Source organism: Lissotriton helveticus, chromosome 7, assembly GCF_964261635.1.
Source record: "Lissotriton helveticus chromosome 7, aLisHel1.1, whole genome shotgun sequence".
NCBI classification, from domain to species: domain Eukaryota; kingdom Metazoa; phylum Chordata; class Amphibia; order Caudata; family Salamandridae; genus Lissotriton; species Lissotriton helveticus.
The window spans coordinates 1,012,824,863-1,012,847,314 of NC_136068.1; positions in this window are offsets into that span (position 1 = coordinate 1,012,824,863).

A 22,452-nucleotide genomic window follows, 5' to 3' on the forward strand; every position below is an offset into this window, starting at 1 on the left:
CCTGGACTATTGTAAGGGGCTGTCTGACGCCATTCGTTCTGTGTCCCTTCAGGTGCAGGCTGCCGAGGTTCCAGCGTGCCAGGGCCCGTGCCATGACCTGTATCCTGGGGACTGGGTCCTGGTGAAAAAACATGTGAGAAGAAGCTGTCTGGATGTTCGTTGGCGTGGGCCCTTCCAGATCATCCTGATCACGAACACAGCTGTGAAGGTGGGAGGCCTGCCCAATTGGATTCACGCGTCACATACGCGAAGGGTTCCAGCACCTCTGGAAGAAACAGCTCCTCTCTCGGATAGACGTCCAGCAGAGGACCGAGAAGCCATAGAGGGGGCTAGCCAAGCTGTAGAGGTGCCAGCGGAAGCAGGGGAAGAGTCTGACCAAGCTGAGGACGGTCAGTACAACAGCGAAACAGACGACGCTACAGAAGGAGAAAGTAGCTGGGAGTACGAGTCAGACCCTGACAGGTCTGAAAGAGAGAGAGAACAGACAAGAAGGAGAAGGAGTAGAAGGGCACGTGGAGAAGCTAATTGGCCGCAAAGAAGGAGCTCGAGCCTGAGGTCAACTCCAGAAGTAACCCTTCCTCCGATATCAGAAGACTCAGATCCGGAAGAAGGTGCTCAGGGCGCTGAAGCACCAGACCGAAGAAGGTCAAGAAGAGTGCGTGTGCCAAACAGAAGATACTCCACACCTGAGTGGACATATCTGGCGACAAATGTCTGTGAAACCGGAGACAGGGAGGATCCGAGCGGTGGTGGTGTCCAGTTCTGAGCCCATTATCACCGTGGAAATACGACTGTTGGTACCCGGTGTCGAACAAGAAGGGTCACTAACATTCATGCTCCCCAGACCTCCCCGCCTCAGCAAGTTAAAACACATGTTTCTTTCAGAATTGCAATTCCCCGACTTTGGTACAACGATAACAGCACATGAAGAGCACAATCTTCGTTTGGAAATATTGAACTATGCTATTGAAGCTGCAACAACAAATCTGATAGTAGACTGTTAAGGACTTTGTAAATAAAGCAAGCAGAAAAAGAAGATTACCTAGCGCCCAGGAAGCAGAAAATTTTAGGGAACTTCCCTTGAGTTGATGGAGAAGGGCTAGGGTTGTCTTTATTGAACTGTTAAAGGACTTTTGCGGAGAAGGTTGTCAGCTTCCAGTTGTGTGGATTCTAAAAACAAAAGGATTAAAAAGAGACTGTAAAGGAACGAGAGGAAAAGAACTTTTTGCTAAGATAAGAGAGAGCCATATTGTCTGACGAAATGGAGGCCGGCACCCCGAACCGCAGAGCTAAATGTATAATAGGTACACTAATAATAGGAGTGATAATATTAATAGCTTTAGTGGTAACAATTTCTTATGTAAAGGGACATGAGGAAGAGGCAAAGGTAACTGATGTGAATTCTGTAGAAACGCTTTCACCTACTGTTGTTGGTGAAAAAGGGGAAAACACTCAAGAGAAAGCGTTATTAGCTGCAGAAGCCCGCAGGTTACACGTAGATGAGTCCCAAGGAGACTTTAGGTCAAATGCTTATGCTAAACTCTTATATGAATACGTGGATGCCATGGAGGTTAAGAATTGTTATGTCTGCATGCAGTTGCCGGCGTCTGTAGATGAAGGAATTCGATATCATCACCTCCCGCTGACATATGGCATTACATGTAGCTTATTGCTTAGTATATTTTATGAGAGAGATAGTTTTGAATACTATTTCTCCAATTATGATTCAGTGTTGCCAGAAGTCCCAAATTATAAGCAGATGAACAAATGGGATTACTGGAAGAGTGAAGACAGATTGGCCAAGTTCTTCATTCCTTGGATTACCTTAGATACTTCACATGCCCGTAGAAATAACCTGACATGCAAGGTGTCAGAAGTCGAGAAGAAGTTCATAGGGCAAGTGGATGATCGTTATAGGAGACAAAAGATTTTGAAGAAATCAGGACAATGGAAAACAGATTGGACCGAGGAAGAGAAGGCACACAAGAGAAAGGGTAGTAGTGGTCCAATAGCTTTAGATAAAACGCAGAGAGGAAAGCTATGTCTTCATCGAGCCAAAACGTATTATGAAAATGTATACGTTGGAGAAGTTGACTGTGAACATGCTTTCAATATAGAGTACTATACTAAAGATTTCCTGAAGGGAATGCAAGTAATTCCAAATGTGTATTTTGTATGTGGAAGAAATGCCTACGTGAGACTACCTGACAACTGGTATGGATCATGTTACTTAGCAATTGTCTTCCCCAAAATATATCATGCACAAGACTTAGTGATCATTGAGGGCAAGACATCTTCGAGGGGAAGGAGAGATGTAGGAGATGCAGAAATGGTTGGAGATGTCTTTGGAGCTATGTTCCCTCTTTTGGGAGTAATCCTTAATGATGTTAAAATTAGACGACTGGCAACAGTTGTCGACAGGTTGTCTGCCAGCACTGCTCAGTCCTTAATGCTGGTAGAAGGAGAGATGCAATCGATAAGGGCTATGGTTCTTCAGAACCGTCTTGCATTAGATGTCCTACTAGCAAAAGAGGGCGGAGTCTGTAAGGCTTTGAAGGTCCAGGAATGTTGCACTTACATTCCAGACAATTCAAAGCCCCTTGAGAAGGTTATTAGGAACATAACTAATATTCACAAGGAGATCGAAGACTTGAGTAGAGAAAATGTCTGGGAAAAGGTGGGCCACGGAATGAGTGCAGTTGGTGGGTGGTTTTCCACCTTAGGCAAAAGCTTTGTGTGGTATATTCTAAAACCTGTCATCATAATATTGGTCTGTGGGATCATATTGTGGGGATTGGTGAGGGTATTCAAATGGTACCGGGCAAGAAGGACAGAAAGGGCCCAAAGAGAGCAGCTGCAGAGATTGGCTGCCATACAAGATAATCAGTACAGGAGTCTGAGGGCTCTGGAAGAGCAGAGACAAGTTATGCTGCCAATTACTGCAGTTTAAATGTTAGTGATGACCCCGAGAGGTCATCAAAGGGGGGAACTGAGAGAGCGCAAACTGACCTAAATGTATGAGTACATCACACTTACTTGTAGTAAGCACAAATCATGAGGAGAAATGCCATGAGTGCTAATAGTATCTGCAATTATATTCTAAATGTATAGCTAATATAGAGATTTAAGTAGAAGTGGAACTAATACAGAAATGTGTGACGCTATATGATTTTATTAGATGTGATTATTCCTGAATCCATGTCGTGTAGCTGTTAAAATGTAAGATGGTAGGTGGTTAAACGCAGAATGTGGTAGGCCTCAGGGCCAGAGCTGGAGGGAAAGGGAAGATGTTTCTTTTCACGACACAGATTGTATTAATGTTTTGGTCATTGCATTAATGGGCCAGGATTTATAAAATGTTTACTGAATAATAGAATAAGAGTATTAACATGCTTTAATTAATGAAGAAGTTGAATGCTATAATCATTATGAGAAATATTGTAGGCCTGAAATGTTTTAACATTGATTTACACGTACATGTCTGGGCTGAGAAATGTTGCAAGCCTTTATTTTGGAAGTCTATGAGAGTTGGGTTCTTGGCTGCAGATATCTGTCTGCAAGAGGAAAGGGGGGATCCAATTATAAATGAATGAATAGAGGTCTGTTCAGTAGACGGCCCAGACATGGAGGAGGGTTCCGGAATGTTTAAGGGGTATCAGCGGGCCGGAGAAGAGTCTGAGAAGCAAGGTCAACTCTAACGTATGAGGCCCAATACAAAGCATCATGGAAAAAGCCAGAAGCTACACCACGTGAGGGGCGTCTCGAAAGGGGCGTCTCAAATGTTGTTGACTGTTTTGTATTAGGGACAGCACCCCTGGGTGGAGTTAGAGCAGATACCTGAGGACCCTTCAGAGAGCGGATGGGTAGGCAGAGAGGGGTCATGACTGGAGAACTATAGGTTTTCACCAAGAGACTTAGAGTGAGTGACTTCCCTTGGGGTCATTCACTGCTGACACCTTTGTTAGGTTGGGATTTGGTTAAGTAGGGATACCATCTAGAGCAGGGTAGGGACAGCCTAACCCGTGCGTTTTCCTCCAACTTAAATGAAGGAGAGATATGCGTCAATGCTGATAGCTTTATTATTCTTAGAACTTGTGTTAGTGATTTCCGTTGCTCGTCTGAGGGCTTTCCGAGAGCACATGTATGTAATTGGACCTGTGTATCTCGTGAATCTCATTCTGAGATGCCTGTATTTGCAGCTTATCATTTCCTTACAATAAACTTTTGAAAGCTAGAAGTTGTTTGTGATCTTTGGGAGTAGAGTCCTTTATTGGGTGAACTAACTTGGAAATGGATGTACTTTGTACCTTAAAGACAGGCAACAAAGGTTCAGTCGACCAGATCGAGGTTTAGATCAATAGTGCTAAGGTATCGATCAAAATCTCGCCCTTCCAGGTTCTTGTCTCGCCAATAAACACCTTGCTTCGCCCCAAGTAATCCCCGCAAAGGCTGTACACTGGCTCCGGGGCTGTCTCACTGGAGGTCAACGAGCAAGTTTAACACCAGGTTTAGGCACTTCGGCGCGTCTTTCTTCCGGGATTCCTGCACCTGGACAGCGGCGGTAGGATGAGGCCTCCCGTGGGAGCCCGGCGGGGGTTAGTGCTACGAGCCGTTCCGGGCACCCACAAAGAGCTGTAGTTGATATGAGACCAACTTGTGCGCTGAAGTTTCTCACACTCCCTCCATCGGGTCCTTTCCACACCCGACCCTCCGGGCCTGGCAGGTAGGTGCCCGTTTCTTTTAGTAACTCCCCTGGGACTATTGTTTTCGGTTTCCATTCTAATATTTCAAAACAGCGCTTGCAAAAAAAATTCCCCGACGCTGCGCTTGACATACCAATGGCAGATCAGTGAGTTATGCTAGGAACCTGGCAATTCTCCCTTATTCTACCGTCCCTCTTGTGAAATTGGGAACCAGCTGCCTTTGGAAGTGTCAAGAGGCGATGTAGTTGAAAGTTGGCGCTATCTTCAAAAGATAAACAAACACGCAATGCAGGCTTACATTCAGCCTTATCTAAATAAAAAACCAGCATATGTGGTGACAACGTGCTTCCCATTGCACAGAGAGTCGAAGCATTCATAGGCGCCTTCAAGCACCCCTTGGAGCGCTAGACATAGGTGGTTGTCGGTTTCCAAATTATAATTAAAAGCTTTCTTTCGCAATCCTCTTTGTACAATACGCAGAGCCCCCAGGATATAGCGGCTTTTGTAAAAATGCCGCGATTTCTACGAAAGTGCCGATTTCGCGGGCACTTTTGTAAAAATCGTGGCATTTTTACAAAAGTGCCGATTTCGCGGCAAATCGCGAAATCGCGAAATCCTGGAGGGTCTGGCCAGTGCTTCACACTTGCACTCCCAGTTCCCAGTCCGGCCCTGTCCAAAATTGCATGTCATGGATAGAGCTCTCAAGGCAGTAAGGAATTCATCAAAGGACTCCACTTTTTTATGCTCTAGTATAAAACTTGAATCTGTTGAAAGCATTACTTGTGGTGGGTTTAAATTGATACTCCATCGCATTAATGCTTCCTCATAAACATCAATATCTCTTTGACCTTCCAGTGGTAAAACTTGTGGTAATGTTCTAAATATCGCTTGACCATCTGAGCCTAAACAATGTAACATAAGATTTATTTCCTTTCCACTTGAATCCATTCCCCTTCTGTAGCCTTCATATATGTGATATGGTCTTCCTTTCTTCTAGTCCCGAGAATGGGAGGTTTCCGTATGCTCTGTAAAAATTTGACTGGAGTATCAAAATGCATTTTGTACATAAAATCTCAAAGTTGAATAAATGGTATGAAATGAGTTAAAATTGCAATGGACTAACCACCACAATTCGAATATCCAGGACTCCACATTAATGCATCAATGCCATAGATAGTGTACACAGCAAAGTGACAGATGAACATCACATTCCTGAGATAAAAAAAACAGAATACAAAATTGCCCTATGAAAGCGCATGTAAAAATGTTCAATCAGAGTGTATGGCTAAAGCACCAATGTTGGTTCCCAGGTAAATACTCACTGTCCAATGAAACTGTGCAAAAGAACCACCTATAGTGCGTATGTTGGTTTACATCAGTAGTGCTGTGTCCAGTAAAAGCGTCCAGCACAACCTCCAATCCTGTCCGTGATTGTGTCTCCCTCCCAAATGCGCATTTGGAAGGGAGACACAATCACGGACAGGCCGCGCTGCGGCCGTTTCTCAAGTGGATGCTGACCTTGTAAGCGGTGCGTGTCTAGCAACTTCTGAGTTCTTACCAACAACCATAGTTCAAACTTTGTCGTGATGATATCACCTCTTAATTCATATTTTTGGTGTTCCTTTTAAAATAAATACAATCTACCGTGCTTCTTTGGATTTGGAGCCTCCTGGCCCAAATTACTCTGATCTTTCCGCCATGATTCATTTGCCCCTTCACACTACAACTTCACCCACGTCCTGATGAAGTCCCCGTTCTAAGGCTGTAACTGTCGCCTACCATCTTATTGGGGTCGAAACGTCGACTTTGCTCTCACCTCAACAACGGCTCATGCTAATAATTAATCTGATATATGCAGAAGCTTCTTGAGCATGTTGTCTAATTAGATTGTCATGAACAGTTGATGTCGTTTTTTCATGACTGGCTCACGTTTAAAGCCAGGGCAATTATGTACTGCTTTACAAACTATGAAGAAGTGTTTGCTCTTTAGATTAAAGATCTGCTACTATTTACCCCCACTTTGCACTACCCTCTCTTTCCCTTTTCTCCTTGGGGCACATTTTTCTATGATGATAATGAAATGCCTTTATTTGTTTCTGTAACCGTTGAGAAATTATTTTGCTACATCTTCACACTGAGTAAAAAAAAGTGTGAGAAGTTTTGGTATTTAATTGTTTGACAGTTTTGATGTACTGGGACCCCCTTGTATATGTATCGTACAACTGCACTACAGCTGCAATGGCAGGCCTGAGACATGTTTTAAAAGGCTACTTTAACTAGGTGGCACGATGAGAACTACTGCCCACTAGTAGCATTTAATTTACATGCCCTGGGTACCTGTGGTACTATATACAAGGGACTTATAAGTCATAAATCTACAAATCAGGTGTAAACCATAAGAAATGGTTTCAGAAAACAGGAGTGGTAAAGGCAAAAAGTTTGGTGGTGACCCTGTATAGAGGGCCAAGTCCAACAATACAAAAATAAGGCAGGAGTTATTTTGAAATTCTTAATCTTCAGAAATTACGATATGTTTCAAACTTTTTCCAGATATGAAAGCCACCATTGAGACTATCCATCAAGCAGCTCTATAAAGGGGCAGGCAGAAAGTAGGTAGACATAGATAAAAACCTGTTCCTACAGTAAATTTCTCTCACCTACAGCAATAATGTTTCTCCGGTAAACACCCTCATAATAAGGCAAGGCTAATTTTCAGCATAGGCATTTAAAGGAGGGCCACAGTTCTGTTTTTACTTCTATAAATACAAAACTGCAAGCCCCAGAATGCAAAGAAAAATAGACTGAACTACTCACGGGGCAACTTGAGGTCTCCTTATTGTCGTCTTTAGGCTAGCAAAACTTTTTGAAATGGTTCAATAGAGTTAGTAGATTGATCTTGTCTTTCTTACATATAGGCTCTCTTAAATGTTTGTGGGATGGACCAGTGTAGTCCTCCTATGGTGTTAAGTGTAGTCATTACAGTTATGGTGACCAGGTGTGCCACATTTACTGTGACAGTCCTGTTTTTCACCATCTATGTCAGCAAAAATCCGTATATGTAGCACATGCCCTGGTTTTCTGAGAAGTTGATTTGAGGCAAATTTTCATAAGCAGCTTCATAAGAAAGTTATAGGTCAACACAGATAATACTGCATGGAAAAGTTGCATTTAATTCTCCTTAGTGCCTTATTGTTTGTCTCTCATATGGTGGCAAGTGCTATCAATTAAGTCATCCTGTGCCGCATGGGGGGTGCAAAATGGCAGTCGTACTTTTATGTTTGTGGCAGTCCAATTTTTTAATTTTCAAAATCTGGTCACCCTAGCTATCAAGCTTTTGAGCTCTAGGTTAATAGGTCAGTTTGGCTTTGGAATGCAGGAAGAACCTGCGAAAGTTCTTGCTGTCATGCTGCGAGATGAACAACTTACTTTTGACTGTAAGGTTAGTTCTTGATGGAGCACCCTCACTACCCTCTTCAGCAGAGGCCACGCCCCTTTGATCCCAACAAGATAATTGTCTATAGCAGTTATATTAGGGGAGGTGGTCAAGTGGCTTTATAAAGCTGCATGTCTATGAAACCAGCATGCCTGGCATGCATAGAAAAAGCAAACCAGAGTGCCCTCAGTTGAGCTCAGTGCTAAAACCTCTTATTATTTACTGCAAATATATTTGTGTTCATCAGTGTCATAATAACACCAGGTTTTTCACACACACACACGCATACGTAGTTGTCATTGTATAGTTATAGTTAGGACTGAAAAAGTTGATATTTTGTTTTGCTAATACCTTTAGCATAGTTTGACGAATAATCAAAAAACTATCCAAAAAAGAGTTCAACTACTTCAGCTCCTTCCTTAAAAATGTAGGGGTGATCAGTCAAGTGGGGCAGAGAAAATCAGGGGTCCCAAAACAATTTTCCCTGTGCACTTTCCCATTTTAACTCTAGACATCGGTACAGCCAAAACAGCTGAATGGAAGTAAACAAAATGTGACTGAAAGGTAGACCTTTACCCAGAAGTTGGGTAGGGATATCCTAACTCCCTAGGCCGTACTGCTGTAATACCTACATACAGTGGCAAACATTGTTTTTTTCACAAAAGGCAGGGGCCCATCTATTTCAATCATAATTCTGCCATTTGTTTTTTTATATATGGTGAGGAGGGGTGCATATGACTCCCTCCCCCAGGTAGAGAAAACCCCCCTGGGGGCTCATCTCGCTGGGTTGGCGCTGGGTTGGCCAGGGTTCTGGGACACCATTCACAAGACCACCAATGAAAGAGAAGCCGGGCACCGTTGCGAACCACCCACAATGCTGTGTGCCCTACCACTCACCGTGACCAGGGGAGCAGGACCCACAGTGCCGCACCCTGCCCCCATGGAGCTGGCGGAAGTAGGAAGGTGCCATATCCCATTTCCCAATTCCCACACCAGCACTGACTGTGCTGGCAAATGGACAGCGAGATTGGCCGTGATAGATTAGTAAACTCCCCACTCGGCCAGTATATTTAGGGTGGAGCCATGGAACCCAAAGGAGCTTTAAAAAAAAAGATGTGACAGCTTGGGTGTAGGCTTAACATGCTACCAAAAACAAATTTAACCAAAAGCTTGGCTATGGATAAAACAGAACTAAAAAATTGAAAATGAGTCGCAGCCTCACCGCCTCATTATTCAAGTAGTGAGGCGGTTCAATTACACTACTTTCTCCCAGGAGCCCTCCATATTGCCCTGTGAGGGCTTTGTATAGAACATTGTAGTTGTTGTTGTGCCCCAAGGATGGACAGGGACACCTCCATGATATATACAAGTTCTGTGGGGTGGGTGATGCAAGAGGTGCATCAACCCACTAGAAATGTTTAAAGAGGTCCTCAGGCACGTGTTTTGGATGTTATGAATAAAAATGTTTTATCTATACTAATATAATAAAGAGAGAGCCCAAACCTTTGAGGCGGGTAATCTCAGGAACCACAGCACCAATCACAACACTCAATGCAGCGTTGGGAAGGGCAGTTGCAGCAGAAGGGCATAGGCTATGCAGACGCCCACCATATACATTTAATAGGTAAAAGAACCGTGCCAGCAAAGTAGTCCCTTGTGGGCGTGTCTGCATTGTGCTGTGGGAGAGTGCTGGGGGTGTGACAAACGCTGGGGGCGTGTGGTACGTTCGGCCCTTCGTGCCATGTCTCATATCGTGTGCTAATCCCACCCTGCTCCCTTTAAATACCCTGCACCCCATAATCATAACCCACCCTTACTCCTTAAAATACCCCAACACCCTTAAACACTAATCCATCTTAACCCTATAAATATACCCTGTATCCCAAAACCCAAACCTATCCCTGAACCCTAAAAATACCCATGCACCCCAAAACCCAAACCTAGCCCTGAACCCTATAAATACTCCTGTACCTCAAAACCCAAACCTACCCCTGAACCCTAAAAATACCCCTGTACCCCAAAACCCAAACCTAGCCCTGAACCCTAAAAATACCACTGTACCCCAAAACCACCCCTGAACCCTAAAATACCCCTGTACCCCAAAACCCAAACCTAGCCCTGAACCCTTAAAATACCCCTGTACCCTAAAACCTACCCCTGAACCCTAAAAATACCCCTGTACCCCAAAACCCAAACCTAGCCCTGAACCCTAAAAATAACCCTGTACCCCAAAACCCAAACCTACCCCTGAACCCTAAAATACCCCTGTACCCCAAAACCCAAATCTAGCCCTGAACCCTAAAAATACCCCTGTACCCCAAAACCCAAAACAAGCCATGAACCCTTAAAATACCCCTGTACCCCAAAACCCAAACCTACCCCATAACCCTAAAAATACCCCTATACCCCAAAACCCAAACCTAGCCCTGAACCCTAAAAATACCCCTGTACCCCAAAACCCATACCTATCCCTAAACCCTAAAACTACCCCTGTACCCCATAACCCAAAACTATATCTGAACCCTTAAAATACCCAAACACCCCAAAACATATACCTCAGTACTCCAAAACATATACCCCTATACCCATACTTACCTTATCCAAACATTAAAAAAAACATGCTTTTACCATTTATGCATTTACAATGAATTTCGTTGTAAATGTATGCGTGGTAAAAGCATATAAAATGTAATGCCAGGCGTTATAATGGCTTTGCTGAGTCATGGTACTTTCGTAATGAAAGTATGCGGAGTGATGGTATGCGGAAAGAAAGTTGCGGAATAATGGGTGTTTACCCTCCCCAGGTAACTACATTGGTGGCACGGCGGGCCACATCTCCAGCTACATACTCAATTTTTTTCACCACCCATTTGAAAAATGCACAGGTCTCTCTCCTTGATGGCCAGCACCGACATACACTTTTAGACACAATTCCCGCCACAAGTTCTAGAATTGCGAACTTTAGAGATGGGGAGCTACGTTCGAATCTCGGCATCAGCTCAACATCCTGTGATTCCAGGCAAATCGTTTGATCTCCCCGTGCCTACCACAAATGAATGTGTTCTTCTGTTATGTAAATTGTGCTCATGCCATGTTGTAGAGTTCGTGCTATATAATATTGCAAGGAAAAATAAAGTAGGGAAACTCGAGTTCACACACTACTGAACGCGCACTCTTAAGTGCATCAGAAGTGCACAGTGAACAGGAGCGTTTCACAGGCCTGTCACAGATAAGAAATGCTATCAAAACGAAATCCTACAAAACAATATACTACTGGCCGGCAGCAATTCATACCCGGACAACGTCGGGACGGGCTGCTAGTTTTAAATATTGTTGTGACAATAAATATTATTGAGCATTGCCAAGTGTGTATATTTTAGGAATACATTGGATTATGACTATTGATAAATTAATGTGGTGACATTTTAACAAAGCCAATGGTCTGCTTTATACATGTTGATGTGCAGACCCCCTGATAAAGCCAGTAGGCCTCCCTTTATATGTTGGTGTTATGACTCTTTGACATAGCCAGTAGGTTTGCCTTACTCAAAATGACACCACCTGATATTGTTACTTTATGTTAGAAAAACTCAGAGATCCACTCACAAAACAAAGGTTAAAGTGATTGTATAGTTAGGTATGGTAATAATATTTTACTTTGCATTAAAATATAACCTCAGAAATGTAAAGAAAAAACAGGGATTAAAGTGCTGTTATAGTTAGATGAAAATAACAGTTCAAACATAACATTTTAAAGTCTACGAACTACTGAAATTCTCCAATTATAGTTAACTGAAGTAACTATAACTCACACCCTCACCATGCACTGCTTATGGCCTTACATACATTACTCATAGTGACATATTCTATGACATCATTTATAACATCACTGATTACATCTCAAATAACATCATTGATGGCAGCACTGAGCACCTCCGACATGGTCATTCCTCTAACATCTCACTATGAAGCATCCACCTCAATGCCTCCTTTGCAGTCAACCATAATGAGGACATCCTGGGCTTCTTGCTAGTGGATATCCTAAGGTTTTGGCCCTGAATGAAACCATAACTTACCGGTTTTGCAAGTTAGTACTCCACCAAGGCCAGATTAAATGTGTTAGAGGTGACATGCACATGTCTTACATTTCTTTCCCATTCAATCGGCTCTGCTGCTGCACTTTCAACATTCTCATATGGAACCCTCTATTTCCACTACATTTGATGTTGCTGATCACCTAAACATTACTCTTCACTTTTAGATGTATCTACATATTACCTCTTCTTTACTAAACACCAACGCCTTCATTAATGACTCAACTGTATGATCTCTATATAGTTGCTTTCCACTAACATTTTGTAAAATTGGATTTGCTCAATTTAAATAATTCATCACAACAGATTGCAGTGGCACTCAATATAACTATCACTGGTGTGTGTGTTTGGTAAGGCCCGATGGCATTGTGGTTCAAGTAGTCTTTGCCTTTTTATTCCATTTGTCAGTCTTCATTTTAGCAGTAGCATACTGGTCAAATTTAGTTACGTAATATCCTTTTTTTGCAGTTAAGTATTTTTTTATTGAAAGGTAACAAATAGTAAACAGTACAGTGATTAAGCAAAATATAACAAGATTAACAGAGTACAAAGTTAATAAACTCGGTTGAGCGGGGAATCTCTTAAAACCACAGAAATATGAAATACAAATCTAGGGCTAAGAAAAACGAAATAATCAATAGTAATTATATATGTTTTATGAGGTTTTTTTTACAAAAAGGAAGAGAGAGTAAAGGAGAGACCAGAAAGACTAAACCGAAGAGAGAAGGAGAAAAAGAAGAAATAGAAAGAAAAAACAATGAGTTTTAGGAAACTGTCGATTGTGAAGATAGAAAGGTGGTAAAAGGTACCCAAAGTAAATCAGATTTAATTTTTGGAGATACCGAAGAAGATGAAATAGTAAATATTTCATGTTCATCATAAATGAAATTCCACCAAAATAAAATGCATAATTCAGAGTTATCTTTCCAACAAGTTAGTTCAACTTTGAAAGCAAGACCACTAAAAAGGTCAAATAAAACAGGTTTTGAAGAAAGATGATTAAAATCAGCAGATAAAGTGCCCAAAAATATTTTAGATAGAGAGTGGAATATTACCTGAACAAATCAATAAACATTTTGACAACATGGCTTTCCAAAATTCATTGACTTAAGGACAAAAATAAAGTAGAAGAATTAAAAAGTACCACCAAAGGAGAGACATAACCAACATAAGGGAGAGATAGAGGAGTAAATTTTATGAAGGAGAAGGGGAGTAATAACAGCTCTATTGAATACAAAAATGAAAGATTATCTAATATTGGCAGCTTTAGAGGTACTAAAAACTTTATGCCACAATTGATCCCATTGATATGTAGATAATGATTGAGCTAGAGTTTTCTCCCATTAAAGTTCGATAGAGGATTTATTCCTCGTAGTAATAGGGGAAGACAGAGATTTATAGATGATGAAAGCTCTGAGGGTGGAATCATTAGCTATATTGTATAACAGTGTCATAGGGGTAAATAGAATAACGTCAGATGTAAAGTTGTTGTTAGGAAATAGTTGATAATATTGTTTTTTTATTTTATAAAGTTGATTATATTCTTGAAGCCAAGAATCAGGGAGGCCATATTTCTTCTGCAAGTGTGGGAAGCATAGAATGGAGTTTTGAGAGACCAATGATACACATAAAAAATACCCTTTTACTTCCAATGTTTGAAGTAAAATGATTTATGGCAAAATGTAATACATTTAATGTGACAAAAATTGGATCCTTGGGTAAATAGTGTGTGTAATAGGTAGTGGGAGTACTTTAAAATTGGATGCTTAGATATCAATGTACAATTGGACATGGAAACAACATCCTAATAAAAATAATCATGTAATAAAGAACGTTCAAAAACAATCCATGTTTTTAAAGGAGAGTCATGGTATTCTCTAGACATAGCATTAGATTGTCGAATTAAAAAGGCAGTATGACATAACTTTAAATCGGAAAATTGTATACCACATTTAGTCTTTGGTCGAATTAGCTTCGCTAAAGCTATACAAACACGTTTGTGGTTCCAGAGAAATTTAGTACAGATAGAAGTGATTTGGGAAGAATAATAGTAAAAATGTTTTAAAGGGTAACATAGAGAGCATAAAAAGAACAGGAGGGACAATCATCATTTTAATGGTCTCCAATTTTCCCCACCAGGATAAAAACAGAAAAGAGGAGACCAGGAAGATAACAACTTTTGGAGTCTAGGTTTTAAAGTAGTAAAATTATGAGGTTGTGTACCAGGTATGGTGGGGGAAAACTGGACTCCCAGGTACTTAATCTTCTGGGGACACCATGTAAAGTTAGTCTTGTCACACATGTAGCGATAACAAGAGGAGTGTAGCAGTAAAGTCTCATTTTTAGAGAAATGTTGCTTGTAACCAGAGATAGAGGAATATAAAGCAATTTATTGTAAAAAATGATGCAGGGAAGTAGAGGGTTTACACGTATAGACTAGAATATCATCTTTATTGTCAGAGAGTATGTTTAAAACCAGTTATACTGGGGTAACAAATAAGGAAAAGCAATGGGAGAGAGGACAACCTTGTCTAGTGCATCAATTTGACTTAAAATAGGGAGAAAAATGACCATTAACGAACACACAAGCTCAAGAATGTTGGAGAACATTCTAGAATTATCACAAGCAAGTCTGCCCTTAATAAAACCAGCCTGTTCAGGTTTAATAAAAAGAGGGATGATATCCTCCAAACGAGATGCCAACATTTTTGCAAAACGTTTACAATCGTAATTGATTAACGAAGTGGGCCGGTAGTTTTATTTATTTATTTATTTATTTTTAATTTTCCAAAAACCTTTATTAAGAAACAAAGCATCTCACACAGCTGGTTGCCTACAACCCAGGGGGCCAGCAGCAAATTATAGGCAGCGGGGCTGCATCTCTTGGTGGTATCTTACACAGCCAATGAGCCGACAACCCAGGGGTCCGGCGGCAATAAAGAGGACAAGATATGGAACATAGAACAACAATTGAACAACAATTGAAAGAGGCCCCCCGCCCTATCTATAGTTCGTTATCCCACCCCGACTCCCCTAGCATTCGAACAACTGCACACTCTCTTCCCATAGACTGCCAGTACAATCCACCCACGATGCAAACCAAAAAAGAAAGTCTTGCGTTCAATAATACCAACTCAAACCCCAACACCCCCCCACCCCCATCCCTCAACCTACGTGCCCTGCCGTCCTACTATCCAGAAATTATACTATCACACTATCCCTTCAACCTATCGCAGGAAGCAGCCCGGGTCCCCGCTATAGTCTGTTGATTCCTAACGTTAACCCAAAAACCACTCAGGGCATCTTCTACCGCTGAATCCCTACCTCCTAGCTAATTGGACACGGCACCCAGTCCCCACCCTCCCTGTGTCCCCTCATCTATCTTCCCCAGTACCTTACTCTATTTGCGTGATACTCTAGGGCCATCTATTTACTCCGCTGATCTTGCCCAGCATCCTCTTCCAGAAGTTCCTGATCATCATTCGTCTCACCCGGTGTCAGCTCCTCGCTATTGCTATTGTTCAAATACGTCTGATACAGACCCCAAAAATTCTTTGGCCGACTCGTAGGTGGGAGCAACTCACTATAAGTTTCTGATTGCGTGCAACAATATAGCATGTCCCTGGCCCATCTAACTTTAGTTGGTAACGGGCCCCTCATCCAACAACAGGCAACTACTCGTCTGGCAATCAGTAGACCCATATCTGCCAGTCGGCGCAATGCCACCGGTAGAGTCTTGGAATATCCCAGCAGGGCTAGCGCAGGATTAGCAGACAGTTCTGTGTCTAGCATCACACTCATTTCCGAGAATACCTCCTTCCAAAATTTGTTAATGCCTGGACAACTCCACGCCGTATGCATGAAGTCTGCCACTTGCACGTGACACCGCTCACACTCTGCCGACTGTCTAAGGCCATACCTATGTAGCCTCTGTGGAGTGTAGTATACTCTTTGAAGGAATTTGAAGTGGATCAGCCTGTGCCTTCCGTTGAGAGACAATTTCCTTGTGTTGGTACAACAATAATTCCACATGGCATCATCTATCTGCATTTGCAGGTCATGCTGCCACGCTATTCTGGCTTTCGAGAGTTGGTGCACCTTGTGTCGGGCCCCTATCCTCACTAGATTCATCACTAGCTTTTGGGGAGAGGATGTTTTTATCACGTATGTAAGCTCCGGGATTTCAGGTGGCTCTGCCATGTCTGGGCCCAACAGGTCTGAAAGGGCCCTGCGAACCCTATAGAACTGGAAGCGTAGCAGTAGTGTGACCTCCCCTCTCGCAGAGGCAATCTGATCCCAGGTTTTCACCACCCCGTCCAAAAATAGGTCTTCCATCTTTGTGATGCCCAATTTGTTCAGCGCTCGCGTAACTCCCTTCTCCTCCAATGGTGTCAACCATATTGCCCACTCTATCGGCATAAGAGGAGAGTATAACAGTTCACTGTCCTGTGCCTGCAACGGCGCATGCCAGGCATGATTCGTAGCCTTAATAGAGTCCAGTGTGCCAATCCTGCGGTCCATCGGTTGAAATACCATGGCCGGTAATGGGGTTGGGTCTGCGAACAGACGTTCTAGGATCACGTGGGGGATACCCGGGTTCCCATGAATCCACGTATGCAGATGTGCGGCCTGCGCCACCCTGTAATAGTGTTCCATGTCAGGTGCACCAAGCCCTCCCATCTCATATGGGAGCATTAATACTTTCCATTGGACTCTGGGTTGTTTGCCACCCCAGGCAAGTTTAATAAGAGTTTGTGTCAAGGTCTTGAAAAAGGCTTTAGACAGGACCACTGGGATGTTGTTAAAAAGGAACAGGAATCGGGGCAAAACCACCATCTTAATAAGAGCTATCACTCCCATTAAAGACAGAGGAAGCCTGCACCAGGCGTCCACGTCCTCAACTAACTTCGTATAGGCTACCCCGTAATTTTCCCGAACCAATATGTCAGGATCTGTGTGAAGCTGGATACCTAAATACCTGACCGGCTCCGTTGTCCATTGCAATGGGTATTCCATCTCAAATTGCAACGTCACTGGTGTTAGCGGGAACGCAACTGATTTTGTCCAGTTCACCTTCAACCCTGAAAGTGCTCTAAATCTCACTACTTCTCTTATCACTGATGAGAGGTTCGTTTCGGGTTGCGGACGTACAACAGTGTGTCGTCCGCATATGTAGATATGCCAATCTTATACATCGGAAAGTTGATTCCCTCGAACCTGTGGTACTCCCTAAGCGCGCATGCTAATGGTTCCGTAACTAACGCATACAGCAAGGGTGAAAGAGGGCAACCCTTTCTTGTACCTCGACTTATCTCGAAGGGACCTGTGACATGGTCGCCCATCCGCAATCTCGCCGTGGGTCTGTAGTGCATGGCTCCTATCATTTGTAAGAAGGGTTCACCCAACCCTAATTTTCGTAGAGCTCGTATCATGAAGGGCCACTCAACCAAGTCGAAGGCCTTCTCCATGTCTAGGAAAATCGCAAGTGCTTTGCTCTCTTGCCACACATGTTGCATAGCCCCTAGTACCGTCCGAATGTTATAGGTGAGGTTTCTGTTGGGGACAAATCCTGCTTGTTCCGGCGCAACCAGCTCCGGCACCAGTAGTGCCAGGCGAGTGGCCAAGACCTTAGCATACAATTTGGCATCCACATTGATGAGGGACAGTGGCCTATAAGAACCACACATGTTAGCCGGTTTCCCTGGTTTCAGAATAGTAATTAGCAGAGCTTCCCTCATGGTGCAAGGCATGCTCCCCTCCATACAGATGTCATCAAAGAGGGTGGACAGATATGGTACGAGTTTATCTTTAAAAGCTTTATAAAAGCCCACTGTTAACCCGTCCGCTCTGGGGGCACTGCCAGACCGCATCCCCTCCAGTGCCTCCAGGATTTCATCCTTTTGTATGGGCATCATCAAGAATTCCCTTTGTGAATTGGACAGAAAGGGCATTTTAATGTAGCTCAGATAATCATCTATTTCCTCTTCCACTTGAGAAGACCTGGATGTATACAGTTTGGAATAGTAATCTTTGAACTCTTCAAGTATCTCTTCTTCTCCCGTGAGTACCTCCCCCAATGCTGCCACCAGCTCATCTATCACCAGCGGCCGTCTGTCATTACGCACTATTCTAGCCAACAGGGAGCCAGGACGTTCCCCTTCACCGTACGTGCGTGCAGTGGCATATTTACCCATATGCCGCACTTCCTGTCTGCTTCCTCATTATATTCAGTAAGTAATACTTTGTCCTGCGCTGATAGATCAATCCCTGGAGTATTCTGCTGTTGCACCTCAAGGGAAGTCAGTTGAGTTTCCAAATTCTTCAGCCTTTGCCTAATAGATTTAAGCACACTGGAGTGTTTAGACATAGCGATACCCCGAATGTATACTTTAAACGCTACCCACACTGTCTGAAAGCTATCAACAGACCCAACATTGGTTTCAAAGAAGCTGTCTATTTCCTCTGCCAACTCTCCTCTGAACACCTCGTCTAATCAGGAGTAAGGGGGGAAGCGCCATGTGAACGGGGGAATTTTCTTTATCGGTGTCTCTAATACCAGTAGGATCGGGGAGTGGTCCGAGAGGGTGCGTGGTAATATCGCACATCCCTTAATGAATTTGACAACTGCCTGAGACACCAGCCAGTAGTCGATTCTTGTATGGATGTCATGGTATGCTGAATAGTGGGTATATCCGTCCCTTGTGCGGTGTCTACTTCTCCAGACGTCAACTAGGTCCAGCTTAACAAGTTCCGAATGCATGTGTAAAGCCGCGGCCGAAGGCCGGCGGAGTGGCCCCGCTGACCTGTCTAACTCTGGATCAAATACTAAATTAAAGTCCCCTCCCCAAATCATTCTGGAGCAAACATAGGTTCTACAGTGCATGGCCAGCGCCTCATAAAATTCTGGGGAATCGTAGTTAGGGCCATAGACATTAACCACTATAAGATCGTGCCCTTTGCCCACACATCTAGAAATTACGTACCGGCATGCAGTGTCCACTTTGAGCGCCGTCAATTGTAATTTGGATTTAGGGTTAACCCATGTGACCACTCCCCTGGAGTGTGTTGTGAACCCTGCTGCTACACTGTTACCCCCAAGCCCCCTGGCAGTAAGCATCTTACTTGTGAGAGGGAGGTGAGTTTCTTGAATGAGTGCCAAATCTATGTGATGTCTGTGTAAATAATTCAAAACCTTTCTGAGCTTGCGGTAATCGTTCAAGCCTCTCACATTCCATGTCATCGCCCTTAGTGACTCCTGAGCATCGTCTGCAGTCGTCACACCAACATCAGCCATCCCAGAGGTGAGGGCATACAGCCAACCAATAATGTTGCCGTTCCCGGGGTGCGGGTACACGACGGGCATCAATCAACATGTGCAATTTTCAACCAGCAGGACCAAAAGGCAGACCATTTTGCAGCTTCCCCTCCCCAGAAACAACCCCCCCCCTCCTTCTCACTCCCCCCCCTCCCACAGCCGACCACCCCCAACCTGGCCTGGCAGTACCCCATCCCTCCCCCCCTCAACCCCCCACTTGAACCATCCTCAACAATCCCCGAATTAGCCCCTCTAGGGACCATCAAAGCTAAAAGCGCTAGGGCAGAGGTTACCAGAAGAAACAAATAACAGTACTTCAACATTGTGTACCTCGAAATCGCCCCAACACCATTACCCCTTTAGTATCTATCAACGTGAGCCCACATCTTCACCCTGTGAGTCTGCAGATGGCATCTCCCATTTTTCTTTATGGAACACATAGCATTATCAATGTTCAACAACCATATGCATTAATGTGTACTTAGCGGCCGTCTCCGCTATCAGCCAATTAGTTGGACATATCGGCTACCCGGCACTTATATAAGGGAAAGATCTCACCCAGTCGTAGCATCTCAGTCTGTTCACAGACCCCCTCGGTACCCAAGATTCGATGAGTCACAACCCACCGGGTTCGCTGCAGTGGTAGTCCGAGTACATATCCCTCCGTCTAGCCTCCAAAGAGTACTACAATGAGCAGGGCTGGGCTGCCTTAGTCAAACTATTCCTGCTCATCCAAATGACTATCATTGCCCCGCTCCCCAGGTTGACTTCTCGGGCTGCTTCTCTGCTCCTTGGACCACTCCTTTAAGGATTTTTGGAGTTCCCTCGGGTCTGTGAAAAAGTGTGAGCGACCTTGTCTATTAATCCGCAATTTTGCCGGGTACAACATTGCATAGTCCAGACCAAGTTCTCGGAGTTGTTTCTTGTATGGCGTGAAGTGTCGTCGTTCCTCCAGCACTTTCGCAGTGAAGTCAGGGTACAAGGAAATATCCATACCTTCGAACTGCAACTTCCCTTTGTCTCTTGCTACCCTCAACGCTGCGTCTCTGTCCCTGTAGTTCAACAGTTTTGCTATTATCGGTCTCGGGGGCGCGGACGAGGTCCCAGCGTGTGGTGAGCTCTTTCTACTATAAACATCGGGGAGAAGACGTCGTCTCCCAGGAGAGTGACCAGGAGTTTCTCCACAAAAAGTTCCATCTTCCCAGTCTGCGTCGTCTCCGCAACCCCCGTGATGCGAATATTCGAGTGCCTTCGAGCGGGCCTCCAAGTCCTCCGACTTATCCTGAATGACCTGAAGTAGTCTACTAAACTGTTTGCGGTCTTTGTCCCATTCAGTCTGCGCTTCTTCCACTTAAGTGAGCCGCCTCTCAGACATGTCGAGGCATTCCGCATGTTTGTCCACCCGCTCAGACATACGATCCATGCGGTACGTGAGGGCATCAATCTTCGAGCCAATGGACGCCATGCTGTCATGCAGTCCTTTCTCCATAGTCACCAGCATATCTCTGATCTCTGCGCACATTGTGCTCTCAGGGCCCCCGCCCCGCGGTAATGGATCGGTCACTTGCGACTCCGGCACCTTCGCACGCGTTGGTCGAACGCCAGCTTGGTCTGCGTTTTGTCGCCCTTGCCCATGGCGAATCGGTAGGTGTTCGAGACTCCCGGTCCAACTGCACTCGATCAGTAACAGAGTCTGAGGTAATACTCCAGCCGCAGGACCCGCGGCAGTCCGCTCCTGTGTACCGATGAGGTCTCCACTCCACAACACCCCCGGGTCCGATGACTAGTGCATACAGCTCTCTCGAACACGTCACAGAACAGTCACCACTGTATCTCAAAAATCGAGCTGCCGTGCCTCACTCGTGAAAATGCCGTATTTCTGCTCACCTTCCCAGCCGCCCTCGAAGTGCTGATGACAATGTGTCGTAGCAAAGGTCTGCCGCGGACCCGCAAGGCCTGCGGCTGCAGCCTATGTTCTCCTTGCTTGCCGCTCTGCAGTCTCAGTTTTGAGAGGTTCTTTCCCCGCCAAGCACAGAGTCAGGCCAGAGGGTCCCTCCAGCAGCAGTGGTCTGGGCGCTAGGATATGCCAACTATGTCCCCTTTCGACCTCCCGGTAATGAAAATCAATGGCGTAGCTGTGGCGTCTAAGACCGACTCAATAGATCCTGTCTTCGGTAGTGGCCCATACATCGATCCTTCACACTACTTCGCAGAGTGTGGTACAGTCCTCGTTGCCAGTGAACTGCCGAGTTTTAACACCGTCTTACCAGGTAACCACGAGGCGCTTGCAGGCCCAGCAGCACACAGCCCTCCTCTGCAGTCAGATTTATGGTGAGGGCAGGCCCAGTGTCCCAGCGCTGCACAGCAAGATGTCGGGGGGGCAGCAGGCCAGAGATTGCAGCCCTCGCCTCCCTCCCCCAGACCCGTGGCCTCACCCTGTCTCCTCTCGCTAGCACGGGCCCTCTCTGTCTCGGGCTGCTGAACAGGTAGGAAGACGGGGGGTCCCGCACGGCGGGGCCCGCTTTCTGCAGGGATAATCACGCGTGGTCCTCGACAGTATTCGCGCTTATAGCGCAGGCCCGCCGCGCCCAGCAGCTCCCCCGAGTCCAAGCCCGGGGCCAAGTCCGTCTGCAGTGCCGCCGCCGACGGGTAGCTGTTGGCTGAAGGGGGGCGACGTGTTACGGGCCCAGCGTGTAACAGCAACCAGGCCTACGGCAATTCGCCCGTGATGATCAGGGGTCAGGCAGGCTTCCCTCCGCCCTCGCTGCCGCGTATCTCGCCCCCTTCAGCCTCTGCGAGTGGCTCTTGTTTGCGGCGTCCTCCGCTGTGTCAAGGCTCCGCCAGGTCCGGGTCCGACCCCACCGACCAAGCCGCACGCACAGCGACGCACACCGGTCAGCTCCCCAG